Genomic DNA, 6,257 nt, shown 5'->3' on the forward strand with positions numbered 1-6,257 from the left:
GGAATGTCATAAATTATGGATAATTAGCTTCCCTACAGAAAAGACACCAACGTTCACACACCTAGATGGGGTGAGGGGGGCCAGACACAGCAGGGATTCAAACTGTAGAACCCAGTTCCTACATTTGAATATAAAATAGATTTGATCAAACAAGACTATTCTACATTTTATTTCTGGGACCATCAGGATGACAAATCAGAGCAAGATTACAAAAATGACAAAAACGTAAGTATTTTATTTACCTTCAGAGGTCAAACCAGTTGCAGTGATAAAAGTTTTTTGTTGTTGTGCATTCTCCTCAAACAATAGCAAGGTATTTTTTTCACTGTAATAGCTACTGTAAATTGGAAAGTGCAGTTAGATTAACAATAATTTAAGCTTTCTGCCCATATAAGACATGTCTATGTCCTGGGAAATGTTCTTGTTATTTACGTCATGCTAATCACATAAGAGCACGTTTGCTCAACCATCCCGTGGGAGGGGGGACCGAACTCGTAGAGGTTAAAGGAAAACTCCACACAAAAACTTTCGTAATATTAATTTCATTTTTCCATTGTTGATATTGTCTCAAAATGTTTTGCATCTCAGCAATGAAGTTTTCAAGATATGTAACTTTCAAAATACAGAAATACAGCCTCTATGATGCATTTTGAATCATATGATCATAACGGCTGTATTCTGTATTTTGAAAGTTAGCAGATAAGTTTTAGGGTGGAATTTTCCTTTAACTTATATATTTTTATTTGGTATATGGGAATTTAACAGCAAAAATTAATTTTTGTGCACTACGTCATCATGCACAGCCTTTTATTCACAACATGTTAATGGAAATGATGGACACATCTCTTGTGGGAAAATGCACATATTGTTGTTATGCGGATTTTAAAATACTTGAATGAAAATCTGTTCCCAATTGGATGGAAACCTACTGTAGCTACTGACAGCAACAATAAAGGAAATCAGAGCAGAAATCATCCTTGCGCTCTGCACCATCCCCTGTCAGTCTTGCTGGTGGTAACAGTTCGTTTCTCAGAGTAGTCTACAGTGCACACAGTGAATAGCAGCTGACTATTGGGGAGTTGCCTGTGTTACTGACTGACTGTGTACATGTGCCATAAAACTTATGGGGACATTTTAGGGCATTTCCATAGATCAGTGTCTACTGGGATTTTGGGGGGAAATCCATGGCACTCTACATTAATGGTGACATTGTCACGAGTCCGACCGAGGGTGTTTCCCCTTCCCGGGCGGGTGGCGCTCGGCGGTCGTCATCACCGGCCTATTAGCTGCCACTGATTGTTTTTCCTCTCCCTCCTTGTATGTTTAGTGGTAGCACCTGTTCATGTGTAATTAGTTTAATTAGTTTGTCTTTATTAGACAGCCGGCCCGCCTGGTTGTTGTGCGGGATTATTTTCTTTGTAACCTTCGGCTCTGTTGTAGAGGTACGTGTTTAGTGCCTAGTCGTGTATTTCTTCTTTGTAATTTTTCCCCTGTGTTTGGGAACGTTACTTTTGTGAGCACTCGATGGTGCGTTGGTGCTAGTAAAAGACGCACAGCATTGAACTCTGTCTCCTGCATTTTGACTCCACACCCACGACACCCGGAGCATTACAGAATCCCGCACCTATTAGATTGATGGAGTCAGCAGGAGCAGCAGCCAACCCTCTCCCATCGATGGAGGAACGGGTTCTCCACCACACCACCGTCCTCCATCGGATCGGATCCGCGATGGATCAAGTGATGGAGAGAATGGACCGATGGGAGAGGAGTGGTCTCCTCTCTCCACCTTCGGCACCCACGGTTCCGGACTCCCCATCTCCCGACGCCAGCACCCTCCGTCTGACGCTACCGAGGGCTTATGATGGAGCGGCGGGTTGCCAGGGGTTTCTGCTTCAGCTGGAGCTATACCTGGCCACCATCAGACCCACTCCCTCAGGAGCAGAGAGGGTGAGTGTCCTCATCTCCTGCCTCACGGGTCGTGCTCTGGAGTGGGCGAACGCAGTCTGGAATGGCCCAGACTCAGCGCGGGAGCACTACACAGAGTTTTCCTGCCGTTTCCGTGCCGTGTTTGATCACCCTCTAGACGGCCGAGCGGTGGGAGAACGACTATTTCATCTCAGGCAGGAGAAGAGGAGCGCCCAGGATTACGCGCTGGAGTTCCGGACCTTGGCAGCCGGATCTGGGTGGAACGACAGGGCCCTTATGGACCACTACAGGTGTAGTCTCCGAGAGGACGTCCGCCGGGAGTTAGCGTGTCGGGACACCACTCTGTCACTGGATCAGCTGATCGACATGTCCATTCGACTGGATAATCTGCTGGCTGCCCGCGGGCGTTCAGAGAGGGTTCTGTGCGTTCCACCACCCAGCCCCTCCGCTCCCATTCCCATGGAGTTGGGAGGGGCTACACCGAGGGGTACCGGAGGAGGCGGCCTTCCCTGCACCAACTGTGGTCGGAGAGGGCACACGTCTGATCGGTGCTGGGGGTCCGTCTGGGAGTAGAGATGGCAGGCGGAACGCTTCTCGGTCACCCCAGGTGAGTCAGCATCAGACTCACCCAGAATCCCTTGTTGGCCATATGTTTGTCTTAATCTCTTTCCTTCACTTTTTCCCTCTTCCCAGCATAGGGCGCTAGTCGATTCAGGCGCAGCTGGGAACTTTATGGATCGCGGACTCGCCCTTAAGTTAGGGGTTCCGCTGGTGCCGATAGATTCTCCTTTCCCCGTGCACTCCCTAGATAGCCGGCCATTAGGGTCAGGGATGGTCGGGAGACCACGGTCCCACTGGACATGGTGACGCAGGGGAATCATAGGGAGCATATCAGTTTTTATTATTGATTCGCCTGCGTTTCCAGTGGTGCTGGGGACTCCTGGCTGGCCCGGCACAATCCTAAAATTTCGTGGAGACAGGGGTTCTCCAGGGGTGGTCAGAGGAGTGTTCTGGAAGGTGTTTGGGAGTTTCCATCGGTGCCACGTCGGTGGAGAGTCCAGACCAGGGTTCCACGGTGTGCATTCCCCCGAGTATGCCGATTTGGCAATCGCTTTCAGTAAAGTGAAAGCGACTAAATTACCACCTTATCGACCGGGGAAGGGATTGTACGATAGATCTCCAGGTAGACGCTGCGCTTCCCAAGAGTCACGTGTACCCACTGTCCCAGGAGGAGACGTTGGCAATGGAGACATATGTCACGGAGTCGCTGGGACAGGGGTACATTCGGCCCTCCATTTCACCCGTCTCCTCGAGTTTCTTTTTGTGAGGAAAAGGAGGGAGGTTTGCGTCCGTGTATCGATTATAGAGGTCTAAACGCCATCACAGTGGGGTATAGTTACCCTCTACCTCTCATCGCTACGGCGGTGGAATCGTTCACGGAGCGCAGTTCTTCACAAAACTGGATCTCAGGAGCGCGTATAGTCTGGTGCGTATTCGGAAGGGAGACGAGTGGAAAACCGCATTTAGTACTACATCCGGCCACTATGAGTACCTCGTCATGCCGTATGGGTTAAAGAATGCTCCAGCCGTTTTCCAATCCTTTGTAGACGAGATTCTCAGGGACCTGTGCGGGCAGGGAGTGGTTGTTTATATCGATGACATTCTGATCTACTCGGCCACTCACACCGCGCATGTGTCTCTGGTGCGCAAAGTGCTTGGTAGACTGCTGGAGCATGACCTATACGTCAAGGCCGAGAAATGCGTGTTCTCTAAGCGAGCCGTCTCTTTTCTGGGATATCGCATTTCCACCTCGGGGTGGTGATGGAGGGTGACCGCATTAGGGCCGTGCGTAATGTGGCCGACTCCAACCACGGTAAAGGAGGTGCAGCGGTTTTGGGTTTTGCCAACTACTACCGGAGGTTTATCCGGGGTTTTGGCCAGATAGCGGCTCCCATTACCTCACTGCTGAGGGGGGCCCGGTGCGATTGCAGTGGTCAGCACAGGCGGACAGAGCATTCAACAAGTTGAAGCGCTGTTCACTGATGCGCCCGTGTTGGCGCATCCGGATCCCTCTCTAGCATTCATAGTGGAGGTGGACGCGTCCGAGGCTGGGGTGGGTGCCGTGCTATCACAGCGCTCGGGTACGCCACCAAAACTCCGCCCCTGCGCTTTCTTCTCAAGGAAGCTCAGCCCAGCGGAGCGTAACTATGATGTGGGGGACCGGGAGTTGCTAGCGGTGGTTAGAGCTCTGAAGGTGTGGAGACACTGGCTTGAGGGGGCTAAGCACCCTTTTCTCATCTGGACCGACCACCAGAATCTGGAGTATATTCGGGCTGCAAGGAGACTTAACCCACGTCAGGCAAGGTGGGCCATATTCTTCACCCGGTTCCGGTTTACTTTGTCTTATAGACCGGGCTCCCAGAACGTGAAGGCTGACGCACTGTCCCGCCTTTACGACACCGAGATGGGTCCACCGAACCTACTCCCATCCTTCCGCCTCTAAGCTGGTAGCCCCAGTGGTATGGGAGGTGGACTCGGACATCGAGCGGGCGTTACAGGCTGAACCCGCGCCTCCTCAGTGTCCAGCGGGGCGAAGGTACGTGCCGCTTGATGTTCGGGACAAGCTGATTCGGTGGGCTCACGTCCTACCCTCCTCGGGTCACCCTGGGGTGACGAGGACAGTGGGGAGCCTTCAGGGGAGGTATTGGTGGCCTACGTTGGTTAAGGACGTTAAGGGTTATGTCTCCTCTTGCTCAGTGTGCGCTCAGAGTAAGGCTCCTAGGCACCTTCCTAGAGGGAAGCTACAACCCCTCCCCCGTTCCACAGCGGCCATGGTCACATCTGTCCATAGATTTCCTGACCGATCTTCCGCCGTCTCAGGGGAACACCGCGGTTCTAGTGATTGTGGATCGGTTTTCTAAGTCCTGCCGTCTCCTCCCGTTGCCCGGTATCCCTACAGCCCTGCAGACTGCGGAGGCATTATTTACCCATGTCTTTCGGCACTACGGGGTGCCGGAGGACATCGTTTCTGGATCGGGGACCCCAATTCACGTCTCGGTATGGAGAGCGTTCATGGAACGCTAGGGGTCTCTGTCAGCCTGACCTCCGGTTATCACCCCGAGAGTAATGGGCAGGTGGAGAGAATGAACCAGGAGGTGGGTAGGTTTCTGCGGTCGTTATTGCCAGGATCGGCCAGGGAGTGGGCACGATACATTCCCTGGGCTGAAATGGCTCAGAACTCACTACGCCACTCCTCTACTAACGTGTCCCCTTTTCAGTGTGTGTTGGGATACCAGCCGGTCCTGGCACCATGGCATCCGAGCCAGACCGAGGCTCCTGCGGTGGAGGAATGGGTACAGCGCTCCAAGGAGACCTGGAGGGCCGTCCAGGAATCTCTACGACAAGCGAGTGGACGGCAGAAGAGGAGTGCTGACCGCCACCGCAGTGAGGCCCCCGTGTTTGTACCGGGGGACAGGGTCTGGCTCTCGACCCAAACCTACCTCTCCGCTTGCCCTGCCGGAAGCTGGGTCCGAGTGTGTAGGGCCCTTTAAAGTCCTGAGGAGAATAAACGAGGTGTGTTATCGATTACAACTCCCTTCCTATTATCGTATTAACCCCTCGTTTCATGTGTCTCTCCTCAGGCCGGTGGTAGCTGGTCCCCTGCAGGACAGTGAGGTACCGGAGGTCCCTCCCCCTCTGGACATCGAGGGGACCCCGGCGTACACGATCCGGGCCATTCTGGACTCAAGACGCCGGGTGAGGGGCCTGCAGTACCTCGTGGACTGGGAGGGGTACGGTCCGGAGGAGAGGTGCTGGGTACCGGTGAGGGACATCTTGGATCCATCCATGTTGAGGGATTTCCACGCCTCCATCCGGATCGCCCTGCACCTCGTCCTCCGGGCGACCTCGAGGCCGGTGTCGGCGCGCTGCGGGAGCCGCGCGTCAGGAGGGGGTACTGTCACGAGTCCGACCGAGGGTGTTTCCCCTTCCCGGGCGGGTGGCGCTCGGCGGTCGTCATCACCGGCCTATTAGCTGCCACTGATTGTTTTTCCTCTCCCTCCTTGTATGTTTAGTGGTAGCACCTGTTCATGTGTAATTAGTTTAATTAGTTTGTCTTTATTAGACAGCCGCCCGCCTGGTTGTTGTGCGGGATTATTTTCTTTGTAACCTTCGGCTCTGTTGTAGAGGTACGTGTTTAGTGCCTAGTCGTGTATTTCTTCTTTGTAATTTTTCCCCTGTGTTTGGGAACGTTACTTTTGTGAGCACTCGATGGTGCGTTGGTGCTAGTAAAAGACGCACAGCATTGAACTCTGTCTCCTGCATTTTGACTC

The sequence above is a fragment of the Oncorhynchus keta genome, chromosome 26 (genome assembly GCF_023373465.1).
Source record: "Oncorhynchus keta strain PuntledgeMale-10-30-2019 chromosome 26, Oket_V2, whole genome shotgun sequence".
Classification (NCBI taxonomy): Eukaryota; Metazoa; Chordata; class Actinopteri; order Salmoniformes; family Salmonidae; genus Oncorhynchus; species Oncorhynchus keta.